We start from the raw sequence: 13,683 nt of genomic DNA on the forward strand, positions 1-13,683 counted from the left end.
ATGTCCAAGCCACGAAAGCCGCCTAAAAGTGAATAATCGACAACTAAAACTGGAATTGTACTACTTCTTACTGGCTATTACTTCCACTTAGAAGCTTCTTCTGTGTTCTACTATGGTGCTTTTAGTGTCTCCGCACACCGCAGCACGCGACATAGCTTTGCAGACGATAATTGTAACCGTCTCAGAGGGAAAAGCGGCCAATGTGACGATCTGGCTTAAAAATGATTAGATAACAAATGACGAAAACGGACGGATTTCTCAAGTTTTTACTACATATGAGAACTGTTCACATTCTCCCGTGCAACGCGGCTGCTAGTCCTCCTTTCATGCAAAATCTTAAGGTCCTAGGTCATGTCCAAGCCACCAAAGCCGGCTAAAAAGTGAATAATCGACAACTAAAACTTGAATTGTACTACATCTTACTGGCTATTACTTCAACTTAGAAGCTTCTTCTGTGTTCTACTATGGTGCTTTTAATGTCTCCGCATACCGTAGCACGCGTCATAGCTTTGCAGCTGATAAATGTAACCGTCTCAGAGAGAAAAGCGGCCAATGTGACGATCTGGCTTTAAGTCGATTTGATAACAAATGGCAAAAACGGACGGATTTCTCAGGTTTTTACTACATATGAACACTTTTCACATTCTCCCATGCAACGCGGCTGCTAGTCCACCTTTCATGCAAAACCTTATGGTCCTAGTTCATGTCCAAGCCACCAAAGCCGGCTTAAAAGTGAATAATCGACAACTAAAACTTGAATTGTACTACTTCCTACTGGCTATTACTTCAACATAGAAGCTTCTTCTGTGTTCTACTATGGTGCATGTAGTGTTTCGGCATACCGCAGCACGCGACATAGATTTGCAGACGATAAATGTAACCGTTTCAAAGAGAAGAACGGCCAATGTGACGATCTGGCTTCAAGTCGATTCGATAACAAAAGACGAAAACGGATGGATTTCTCTGATTTTTACTACATATGAACACTTTTCAAATTCTCCCGTGCAACGCGGGTGCCAGTCCTCCTTTCATGCAAAATCTTAAGGTGCTAGGTCATGTCCAAGCCACCAAAGCCGGCTAAAAAGTGAATAATCGACAACTAAAACTTGAATTGTACTACTTCTTACTTGCTATTACTTCAACTTAGAAGCTTCTTCTGTTTCTACTATGGCGCTTTTAGTGTCTCCGCATACCGCAGCACGCGACATAGCTTTGCAGACAATAAATGTAACCTTCTCAGAGAGAAAAGCGGCCAATGTGACGATCTGGCCTTAAGTCGATTCGATAACAAATGACGGAAACGGACGGATTTCTCAGGTTTTTACTACATATGAACACTTTTCACATTCTCCCGTGCAACGCGGCTGCTAGTCCTCCTTTCATGCAAAATCGTAAGGTCCTAGGTCATGTCCAAGCCACCAAAGCCGGCTAAAAAGTGAATAATCGACAACTAAAACTTGAATTGTACTACATCTTACTGGCTATTACTTCAACTTAGATTCTTCTTCTGTGTTCTACTATGGTGCTTTTAATGTCTCCGCATACCGCAGCACGCGACATAGCTTTGCAGCCGATAAATGTAACCGTCTCAGAGAGAAAAGCGGCCAATGTGACGATCTGGCTTAAAAATGATTAGATAACAAATGACGAAAATGGACGGATTTCTCAGGTTTTTACTACATATGAACACTTTTCACATTCTGCCGTGCAACGCGGCTGCTAGTCTTCCTTTCATGCAAAATCTTAAGGTTCCATCTCATGTCCAAGCCACGAAAGCAGGCTAAAAGTGAATAATCGACAACTAAAACTGGAATTGTACTACTTCTTACTGGCTATTACTTCCACTTAGAAGCTTCTTCTGTGTTCTACTATGGTGCATTTAGTGTCTCCGCACACCGCAGCACGCGACATAGCTTTGCAGACGATAAATGTAACCGTCTCAGAGGGAAAAGCGGCCAATGTGACGATCTGGCTTAAAAATGATTAGATAACAATTGACGAAAACGGACGGATTTCTCAAGTTTTTACTACATATGAGAACTGTTCACATTCTTCCGTGCAACGCGGCTGCTAGTCCTCCTTTCATGCAAAATCTTAAGGTCCTAGGTCATGTCCAAGCCACCAAAGCCGGCTAAAAAGTGAATAATCGACAACTAAAACTTGAATGGTATTACTTCTTACTGGCTATTACTTCAACTTAGAAGCTTCTTCTGTGTTCTACTAAGGTGCTTTTAGTGTCTCCGCATACCGCAGCACGCGACATAGCTTTGCAGACGATAAATGTAACCGTTTGAGAGAGAAGAATGGCCAATTTGACGATCTGGCTTTAAGTCGATTCGATAACAAATGACGAAAACGGACGGACTTCTCAGGTTTTTACTACATATGAACACTTTTCACATTCTCCCATGCAATGAGGATGCTAGTACTCCTTTCATGCAAAATCTTAAGGTCCTAGGTCATGTCCAAGCCACCAAAGCCGGCTAAAAAGTGAATAATCGACAACTAAAACTTGAATTGTACTACTTCCTACTGGCCATTACTTCAACTTAGAAGCTTCTTCTGTGTTCTACTATGGTGCTTTTAGTGTCTCCGCATACCGCAGCACGCGACATAGCTTTGCAGACGATAAATGTAACCGTCTCAGAGAGAAAAGCGGCCAATGTGACGATTTGTCTTTAAGTCGATTCGTTAACAAATGACGAAAACGGACGGATTTCTCAGGTTTTTACTACATATGAACACTTTTCACAATCTCCCGTGCCACGCCGCTGCTAGTCCTCCTTTCATGCAAAATCTTAAGGTCCTAGGTCATGTCCAAGCCACCAAAGCCGGCTAAAATGTGAATAATCGACAACTAAAACTTGAATTGTATTACTTCTTACTGGCTATTACTTCAACTTAGAAGCTTCTTCTGTGTTCTACTAAGGTGCTTTTAGTGTCTCCGCATACCGCAGCACGCGACATAGCTTTGCAGACGATAAATGTAACCGTTTGAGAGAGAAGAATGGCCAATTTGACGATCTGGCTTGAAGTCAATTCGATAACAAATGACGAAAACGGACGGACTTCTCAGGTTTTTACTACATATGAACACTTTTCACATACTGCCGTGCAACGCGGCTGCTAGTCTTCCTTTCATGCAAAATCTTAAGGTTCCATCTCATGTCCAAGCCACGAAAGCCGCCTAAAAGTGAATAATCGACAACTAAAACTGGAATTGTACTACTTCTTACTGGCTATTACTTCCACTTAGAAGCTTCTTCTGTGTTCTACTATGGTGCTTTTAGTGTCTCCGCACACCGCAGCACGCGACATAGCTTTGCAGACGATAATTGTAACCGTCTCAGAGGGAAAAGCGGCCAATGTGACGATCTGGCTTAAAAATGATTAGATAACAAATGACGAAAACGGACGGATTTCTCAAGTTTTTACTACATATGAGAACTGTTCACATTCTCCCGTGCAACGCGGCTGCTAGTCCTCCTTTCATGCAAAATCTTAAGGTCCTAGGTCATGTCCAAGCCACCAAAGCCGGCTAAAAAGTGAATAATCGACAACTAAAACTTGAATTGTACTACATCTTACTGGCTATTACTTCAACTTAGAAGCTTCTTCTGTGTTCTACTATGGTGCTTTTAATGTCTCCGCATACCGTAGCACGCGTCATAGCTTTGCAGCTGATAAATGTAACCGTCTCAGAGAGAAAAGCGGCCAATGTGACGATCTGGCTTTAAGTCGATTTGATAACAAATGGCAAAAACGGACGGATTTCTCAGGTTTTTACTACATATGAACACTTTTCACATTCTCCCATGCAACGCGGCTGCTAGTCCACCTTTCATGCAAAACCTTATGGTCCTAGTTCATGTCCAAGCCACCAAAGCCGGCTTAAAAGTGAATAATCGACAACTAAAACTTGAATTGTACTACTTCCTACTGGCTATTACTTCAACATAGAAGCTTCTTCTGTGTTCTACTATGGTGCATGTAGTGTTTCGGCATACCGCAGCACGCGACATAGATTTGCAGACGATAAATGTAACCGTTTCAAAGAGAAGAACGGCCAATGTGACGATCTGGCTTCAAGTCGATTCGATAACAAAAGACGAAAACGGATGGATTTCTCTGATTTTTACTACATATGAACACTTTTCAAATTCTCCCGTGCAACGCGGGTGCCAGTCCTCCTTTCATGCAAAATCTTAAGGTGCTAGGTCATGTCCAAGCCACCAAAGCCGGCTAAAAAGTGAATAATCGACAACTAAAACTTGAATTGTACTACTTCTTACTTGCTATTACTTCAACTTAGAAGCTTCTTCTGTTTCTACTATGGCGCTTTTAGTGTCTCCGCATACCGCAGCACGCGACATAGCTTTGCAGACAATAAATGTAACCTTCTCAGAGAGAAAAGCGGCCAATGTGACGATCTGGCCTTAAGTCGATTCGATAACAAATGACGGAAACGGACGGATTTCTCAGGTTTTTACTACATATGAACACTTTTCACATTCTCCCGTGCAACGCGGCTGCTAGTCCTCCTTTCATGCAAAATCGTAAGGTCCTAGGTCATGTCCAAGCCACCAAAGCCGGCTAAAAAGTGAATAATCGACAACTAAAACTTGAATTGTACTACATCTTACTGGCTATTACTTCAACTTAGGTTCTTCTTCTGTGTTCTACTATGGTGCTTTTAATGTCTCCGCATACCGCAGCACGCGACATAGCTTTGCAGCCGATAAATGTAACCGTCTCAGAGAGAAAAGCGGCCAATGTGACGATCTGGCTTAAAAATGATTAGATAACAAATGACGAAAATGGACGGATTTCTCAGGTTTTTACTACATATGAACACTTTTCACATTCTGCCGTGCAACGCGGCTGCTAGTCTTCCTTTCATGCAAAATCTTAAGGTTCCATCTCATGTCCAAGCCACGAAAGCAGGCTAAAAGTGAATAATCGACAACTAAAACTGGAATTGTACTACTTCTTACTGGCTATTACTTCCACTTAGAAGCTTCTTCTGTGTTCTACTATGGTGCATTTAGTGTCTCCGCACACCGCAGCACGCGACATAGCTTTGCAGACGATAAATGTAACCGTCTCAGAGGGAAAAGCGGCCAATGTGACGATCTGGCTTAAAAATGATTAGATAACAATTGACGAAAACGGACGGATTTCTCAAGTTTTTACTACATATGAGAACTGTTCACATTCTTCCGTGCAACGCGGCTGCTAGTCCTCCTTTCATGCAAAATCTTAAGGTCCTAGGTCATGTCCAAGCCACCAAAGCCGGCTAAAAAGTGAATAATCGACAACTAAAACTTGAATGGTATTACTTCTTACTGGCTATTACTTCAACTTAGAAGCTTCTTCTGTGTTCTACTAAGGTGCTTTTAGTGTCTCCGCATACCGCAGCACGCGACATAGCTTTGCAGACGATAAATGTAACCGTTTGAGAGAGAAGAATGGCCAATTTGACGATCTGGCTTTAAGTCGATTCGATAACAAATGACGAAAACGGACGGACTTCTCAGGTTTTTACTACATATGAACACTTTTCACATTCTCCCATGCAATGAGGATGCTAGTACTCCTTTCATGCAAAATCTTAAGGTCCTAGGTCATGTCCAAGCCACCAAAGCCGGCTAAAAAGTGAATAATCGACAACTAAAACTTGAATTGTACTACTTCCTACTGGCCATTACTTCAACTTAGAAGCTTCTTCTGTGTTCTACTATGGTGCTTTTAGTGTCTCCGCATACCGCAGCACGCGACATAGCTTTGCAGACGATAAATGTAACCGTCTCAGAGAGAAAAGCGGCCAATGTGACGATTTGTCTTTAAGTCGATTCGTTAACAAATGACGAAAACGGACGGATTTCTCAGGTTTTTACTACATATGAACACTTTTCACAATCTCCCGTGCCACGCCGCTGCTAGTCCTCCTTTCATGCAAAATCTTAAGGTCCTAGGTCATGTCCAAGCCACCAAAGCCGGCTAAAATGTGAATAATCGACAACTAAAACTTGAATTGTATTACTTCTTACTGGCTATTACTTCAACTTAGAAGCTTCTTCTGTGTTCTACTATTGTGCTTTTAGTGTCTCCGTATACCGCAGCACGCGACATAGCTTTGCAGACGATAAATGTAACCGTCTCAGAGAGAAAAGCGGCCAAAGTGACGATCTGGCTTAAAAATGATTAGATAACAAATGACGAAAACGGACGGATTTCTCTGGTTTTTACTACATATGAACACTTTTCACATTCTGCCGTGCAACGCGGCTGCTAGTCTTCCTTTCATGCAAAATCTTAAGGTTCCATCTCATGTCCAAGCCACGAAAGCCGGCTAAAAGTGAATAATCGACAACTAAAACTGGAATTGTACTACTTCTTACTTGCTATTACTTCAACTTAGAAGCTTCTTCTGTTTCTACTATGGCGCTTTTAGTGTCTCCGCATACCGCAGCACCCGACATAGCTTTGCAGACAATAAATGTAACCTTCTCAGAGAGAAAAGCGGCCAATGTGACGATCTGGCTTTAAGTCGATTCGATAACAAATGACGGAAACGGACGGATTTCTCAGGTTTTTACTACATATGAACACTTTTCACATTCTCCCGTGCAACGCGGCTGCTAGTCCTCCTTTCATGCAAAATCGTAAGGTCCTAGGTCATGTCCAAGCCACCAAAGCCGGCTAAAAAGTGAATAATCGACAACTAAAACTTGAATTATACTACATCTTACTGGCTATTACTTCAACTTAGATTCTTCTTCTGTGTTCTACTATGGTGCTTTTAATGTCTCCGCATACCGCAGCACGCGACATAGCTTTGCAGCCGATAAATGTAACCGTCTCAGAGAGAAAAGCGGCCAATGTGACGATCTGGCTTAAAAATGATTAGATAACAAATGACGAAAACGGACGGATTTCTCTGGTTTTTACTACATATGAACACTTTTCACATTCTGCCGTGCAACGCGGCTGCTAGTCTTCCTTTCATGCAAAATCTTAAGGTTCCATCTCATGTCCAAGCCACGAAAGCCGGCTAAAAGTGAATAATCGACAACTAAAACTGGAATTGTACTATTTCTTACTGGCTATTACTTCCACTTAGAAGCTTCTTCTGTGTTCTACTATGGTGCATTTAGTGTCTCCGCACACCGCAGCACGCGACATAGCTTTGCAGACGATAAATGTAACCGTCTCAGAGGGAAAAGCGGCCAATGTGACAATCTGGCTTAAAAATGATTAGATAACAAATGACGAAAACGGACGGATTTCTCAAGTTTCTACTACATATGAGAACTGTTCACATTCTCCCGTGCAACGCGGCTGCTAGTCCTCCTTTCATGCAAAATCTTAAAGTCCTAGGTCATGCCCAAGCCACCAAAGCCGGCTAAAAAGTGAATAATCGACAACTAAAACTTGAATTGTACTACATCTTACTGGCTATTACTTCAACTTAGAAGCTTCTTCTGTGTTCTACTATGGTGCTTTTAATGTCTCCTCATACCGCAGCACGCGACATAGCTTTGCAGACGATAAATGTAACCGTCTCAGGGAGAAAAGCGGCCAATGTGACGATCTGGCTTACAAATGATTAGATAACAAATGACGAAAACGGACGGATTTCTCAGGTTTTTACTACATATGAACCCTTTTCACATTCTCCCGTGCAACGCGGCTGCTAGTCCTCCTTTCATGCAAAATCTTATGGTCCTAGGTCATGTCATAGCCACCAAAGCCGGCTAAAAAGTGAATATTCGACAACGAAAACTTGAATTGTACTACTTCCTACTGGCTATTACTTCAACTATTAAGCTTCTTCTGTGTTCTACTATGGTGCTTTTAGTGTCTCCGCATACCGCAGCACGCGACATAGCTTTGCAGCCGATAAATGTAACCGTCTCAGAGAGAAAAGCGGCCAAAGTGACGATCTGGCTTAAAAATGATTAGATAACAAATGACGAAAACGGACGGATTTCTCAGGTTTTTACTACATATGAACCCTTTTCACATTCTCCCGTGCAACGCGGCTGCTAGTCCTCCTTTCATGCAAAATCTTATGGTCCTAGGTCATGTCTTAGCCACCAAAGCCGGCTAAAAAGTGAATAATCGACAACTAAAACTTGAATTGTACTACATCTTACTCGCTATTACTTCAACTTAGAAGCTTCTTCTGTGTTCTACTATGGTGCTTTTAGTGTTTCCGCATACCGCAGCACGCGACATAGCTTTGCAGAAGATAAATGTAACCGTTTCAGAGAGTAGAGCGGCCAATGTGACGATCTGGCTTTAAGTCGATTCGATAACAAATGACGAAAACGGACGGATTTCTCAGGTTTTTACTACATATGAACACTTTTCATATTCTCCCGTGCAACGCGGCTGCTAGTCTTCCTTTCATGCAAAATCTTAAGGTTCCACCTCATGTCCAAGACACGAAAGCCGGCTAAAAGAGAATAATCGACAACTAAAACTTGAATTGTACTACTTCTTACTGGCTATTACTTCAAATTAGAAGCTTCTTCTGTGTTCTACTATGGTGCATTTAGTGTCTCCGCATACCGCAGCACGCGACATAGCTTTGCAGCCGATAAATGTAACCGTCTCAGAGAGAAAAGCGGCCAATGTGACGATCTGGCTTTAAGTCGATTTGATAACAAATGACAAAAACGGACGGATTTCTCAGGTTTTTACTACATATGAACACTTTTCACATTCTCCCATGCAACGCGGCTGCTAGTCCTCCTTTCATGCAAATCCTTATGGTCCTAGTTCATGTCCAAGCCACCAAAGCCGGCTTAAAAGTAAATAATCGACAACTAAAACTTGAATTGTACTACTTCCTACTGGCTATTACTTCAACTTAGAAGCTTCTTCTGTGTTCTACTATGGTGCATGTAGTGTTTCGGCATACCGCAGCACGCGACATAGATTTGCAGACGATAAATGTAACCGTTTCAGAGAGAAGAACGGCCAATGTGACGATCTGGCTTCAAGTCGATTCGATAACAAAAGACGAAAACGGATGGATTTCTCTGATTTTTACTACATATGAACACTTTTCAAATTCTCCCGTGCAACGCGGCTGCCAGTCCTCTTTTCATGCAAAATCTTAAGGTCCTAGGTCATGTCCAAGCCACCAAAGCCGGCAAAAAAGTGAATAATCGACAACTAAAACTTGAATTGTACTACTTCTTACTGGCTATTACTTCAACTTAGAATCTTCTTCTGTGTTCTACTATGGTGCTTTTAGTGTTTCGGCATACCGCAGCACGCGACATAGCTTTGCAGACAATAAGTGTAACCGTTTCAGAGAGAAGAGCGGCCAATGTGACGATCTGGCTTTAAGTCGATTCGATAACAAATAACGAAAACGGAGGGATTTCTCAGGTTTTTACTACATATGAACACTTTTCACATTCTCGCGTGCAACGCGGCTGCCAGTCCTCCTTTCATGCAAAATATTAACGTACTAGGTGATGTTCAAGCCACCAAAGCCGGCTAAAAAGTGAATAATCGACAACTAAAACTTGAATTGTACTACTTCTTACTGGCTATTGCTTCAACTTAGAAGCTTCTTCTGTGTTCTGCTATGGTGCTTTTAGTGTCTCCGCATACCGCAGCACGCGACATAGCTTTGCAGACGATAAATGTAACCGTTTGAGAGAGAAAAGCGGTCAATGTGACGATCTGTCTTTAAGTCGATTCGATAACAAATGACGAAAACGGACGGATTTCTCAGGTTTTTACTACATATGAACACTTTACACATTCTCCCGTGCAACGCGGCTGCTAGTCCTCCTTTCATGCAAAATCTTATGGTCCTAGGTCATGTCATAGCCACAAAAGCCGGCTAAAATGTGAATAATCGACAACTAAAACTTGAATGGTATTACTTTTTACTGGCTATTACTTCAACTTAGAAGCTTCTTCTGTGTTCTACTAAGGTGCTCTTAGTGTCTCCACATACCGCAGCACGCGACATAGTTTTGCAGACGATAAATGTAATCGTTTCAGAGAGAAAAGCGGCCAATGTGACGATCTGGCTTTAAGTCGATTCGATAACAAATGACGAAAACGGACGGATTTCTCAGGTTTTTACTACATATGAACACTTTTCACATTCTCCCGTGCAACGCGGCTGCTAGTCCTTCTTTCATGCAAAATCTTAAGGTCCTAGGTCATGTCCAAGCCACCAAAGCCGGCTAAAAAGTGAATAATCGACAACTAAAACTTGAATTGTACTACTTCTTACTGGCTATTACTTCAACTTAGAAGCTTCTTTTGTGTTCTACTATGGTGCTTTTAGTGTTTCCGCTAACTGCTGCACGCGACATAGCTTTGCAGACGATAAGTGTAACCGTTTCAGAGAGAAGAACGGCCAATGTGGCGATCTGGCTTTAAGTCGATTCGATAACAAATGACGAAAATGGACGGATTTCTCAGGTTTCTACTACATATGAACACTTTTCACATTCTCCCGTACTTCGCGGCTGCCAGTCCTCCTTTCATGCAAAATCTTAACGTACTAGGTGATGTCCAAGCCACCAAAGCCGGCTAAAAAGTGAATAATCGACAACTAAAACTTCAATTGTACTACTTCTTACTGGCTATTGCTTCAACTTAGAAGCTTCTTCTGTGTTGTACTATGGTGCATTTAGTGTTTCGGCATACCGCAGCACGCGACATAGCTTTGCAGACGATAAATGTAACCGTTTGAGAGAGAAGAATGGCCAATTTGACGATCTGGCTTGAAGTCAATTCGATAACAAATGACGAAAACGGACGGACTTCTCAGGTTTTTACTACATATGAACACTTTTCACATTCTCCCATGCAATGCGGATGCTAGTACTCCTTTCATGCAAAATCTTAAGGTCCTAGGTCATGCCCAAGCCACCAAAGCCGGCTAAAAAGTGAATAATCGACAACTATAACTTGAATTGTACTACATCTTACTGGCTATTACTTCAACTTAGAAGCTTCCTCTGTGTTCTACTATGGTGCTTTTAATGTCTCCGCATACCGCAGCACGCGACATAGCTTTGCAGACGATAAATGTAACCGTCTCAGGGAGAAAAGCGGCCAATGTGACGATCTGGCTTACAAATGATTAGATAACAAATGACGAAAACGGACGGATTTCTCAGGTTTTTACTACATATGAACCCTTTTCACATTCTCCCGTGCAACGCGGCTGCTCGTCCTCCTTTCATGCAAAATCTTATGGTCCTAGGTCATGTCATAGCCACCAAAGCCGGCTAAAAAGTGAATATTCGACAACTAAAACTTGAATTGTACTACTTCCTACTGGCTATTACTTCGACTCTTAAGCTTCTTCTGTGTTGTACTATGGTGCTTTTAGTGTCTCCGCATACCGCAGCACGCGACATAGCTTTGCAGCCGATAAATGTAACCGTCTCAGAGAGAAAAGCGGCCAAAGTGACGATCTGGCTTAAAAATGATTAGATAACAAATGACGAAAACGGACGGATTTCTCAGGTTTTTACTACATATGAACCCTTTTCACATTCTCCCGTGCAACGCGGCTGCTAGTCCTCCTTTCATGCAAAATCTTATGGTCCTAGGTCATGTCTTAGCCACCAAAGCCGGCTAAAAAGTGAATAATCGACAACTAAAACTTGAATTGTACTACATCTTACTGGCTATTACTTCAACTTAGAAGCTTCTTCTGTGTTCTACTATGGTGCTTTTAGTGTTTCCGCATACCGCAGCACGCGACATAGCTTTGCAGAAGATAAATGTAACCGTTTCAGAGAGTAGAGCGGCCAATGTGACGATCTGGCTTTAAGTCGATTCGATAACAAATGACGAAAACGGACGGATTTCTCAGGTTTTTACTACATATGAACACTTTTCACATTCTCCCGTGCAACGCGGCTGCTAGTCTTAATTTCATGCAAAATCTTAAGGTTCCACCTCATGTCCAAGACACGAAAGCCGGCTAAAAGTGAATAATCGACAACTAAAACTTGAATTGTACTACTTCTTACTGGCTATTACTTCAAATTAGAAGCTTCTTCTGTGTTCTACTATGGTGCTTTTAGTGTTTCGGCATACCGCAGCACGTGACATAGCTTTGCAGGCGATAAATGTAACGGTTTGAGAGAGAAGAATGGCCAATTTGACGATCTGGCTTGAAGTCAATTCGATAACAAATGACGAAAACGGACGGATTTCTCTGGTTTTTACTACATATGAACACTTTTCACATTCTGCCGTGCAACGCGGCTGCTAGTCTTCCTTTCATGCAAAATCTTAAGGTTCCATCTCATGTCCAAGCCACGAAAGCCGGCTAAAAGTGAATAATCGACAACTAAAACTGGAATTGTACTACTTCTTACTTGCTATTACTTCAACTTAGAAGCTTCTTCTGTTTCTACTATGGCGCTTTTAGTGTCTCCGCATACCGCAGCACCCGACATAGCTTTGCAGACAATAAATGTAACCTTCTCAGAGAGAAAAGCGGCCAATGTGACGATCTGGCTTTAAGTCGATTCGATAACAAATGACGGAAACGGACGGATTTCTCAGGTTTTTACTACATATGAACACTTTTCACATTCTCCCGTGCAACGCGGCTGCTAGTCCTCCTTTCATGCAAAATCGTAAGGTCCTAGGTCATGTCCAAGCCACCAAAGCCGGCTAAAAAGTGAATAATCGACAACTAAAACTTGAATTATACTACATCTTACTGGCTATTACTTCAACTTAGATTCTTCTTCTGTGTTCTACTATGGTGCTTTTAATGTCTCCGCATACCGCAGCACGCGACATAGCTTTGCAGCCGATAAATGTAACCGTCTCAGAGAGAAAAGCGGCCAATGTGACGATCTGGCTTAAAAATGATTAGATAACAAATGACGAAAACGGACGGATTTCTCTGGTTTTTACTACATATGAACACTTTTCACATTCTGCCGTGCAACGCGGCTGCTAGTCTTCCTTTCATGCAAAATCTTAAGGTTCCATCTCATGTCCAAGCCACGAAAGCCGGCTAAAAGTGAATAATCGACAACTAAAACTGGAATTGTACTATTTCTTACTGGCTATTACTTCCACTTAGAAGCTTCTTCTGTGTTCTACTATGGTGCATTTAGTGTCTCCGCACACCGCAGCACGCGACATAGCTTTGCAGACGATAAATGTAACCGTCTCAGAGGGAAAAGCGGCCAATGTGACGATCTGGCTTAAAAATGATTAGATAACAAATGACGAAAACGGACGGATTTCTCAAGTTTCTACTACATATGAGAACTGTTCACATTCTCCCGTGCAACGCGGCTGCTAGTCCTCCTTTCATGCAAAATCTTAAAGTCCTAGGTCATGCCCAAGCCACCAAAGCCGGCTAAAAAGTGAATAATCGACAACTAAAACTTGAATTGTACTACATCTTACTGGCTATTACTTCAACTTAGAAGCTTCTTCTGTGTTCTACTATGGTGCTTTTAATGTCTCCTCATACCGCAGCACGCGACATAGCTTTGCAGACGATAAATGTAACCGTCTCAGGGAGAAAAGCGGCCAATGTGACGATCTGGCTTACAAATGATTAGATAACAAATGACGAAAACGGACGGATTTCTCAGGTTTTTACTACATATGAACCCTTTTCACATTCTCCCGTGCAACGCGGCTGCTAGTCCT

Source organism: Schistocerca gregaria, chromosome 9 (assembly GCF_023897955.1).
Source record: "Schistocerca gregaria isolate iqSchGreg1 chromosome 9, iqSchGreg1.2, whole genome shotgun sequence".
NCBI classification, from domain to species: Eukaryota; Metazoa; Arthropoda; class Insecta; order Orthoptera; family Acrididae; genus Schistocerca; species Schistocerca gregaria.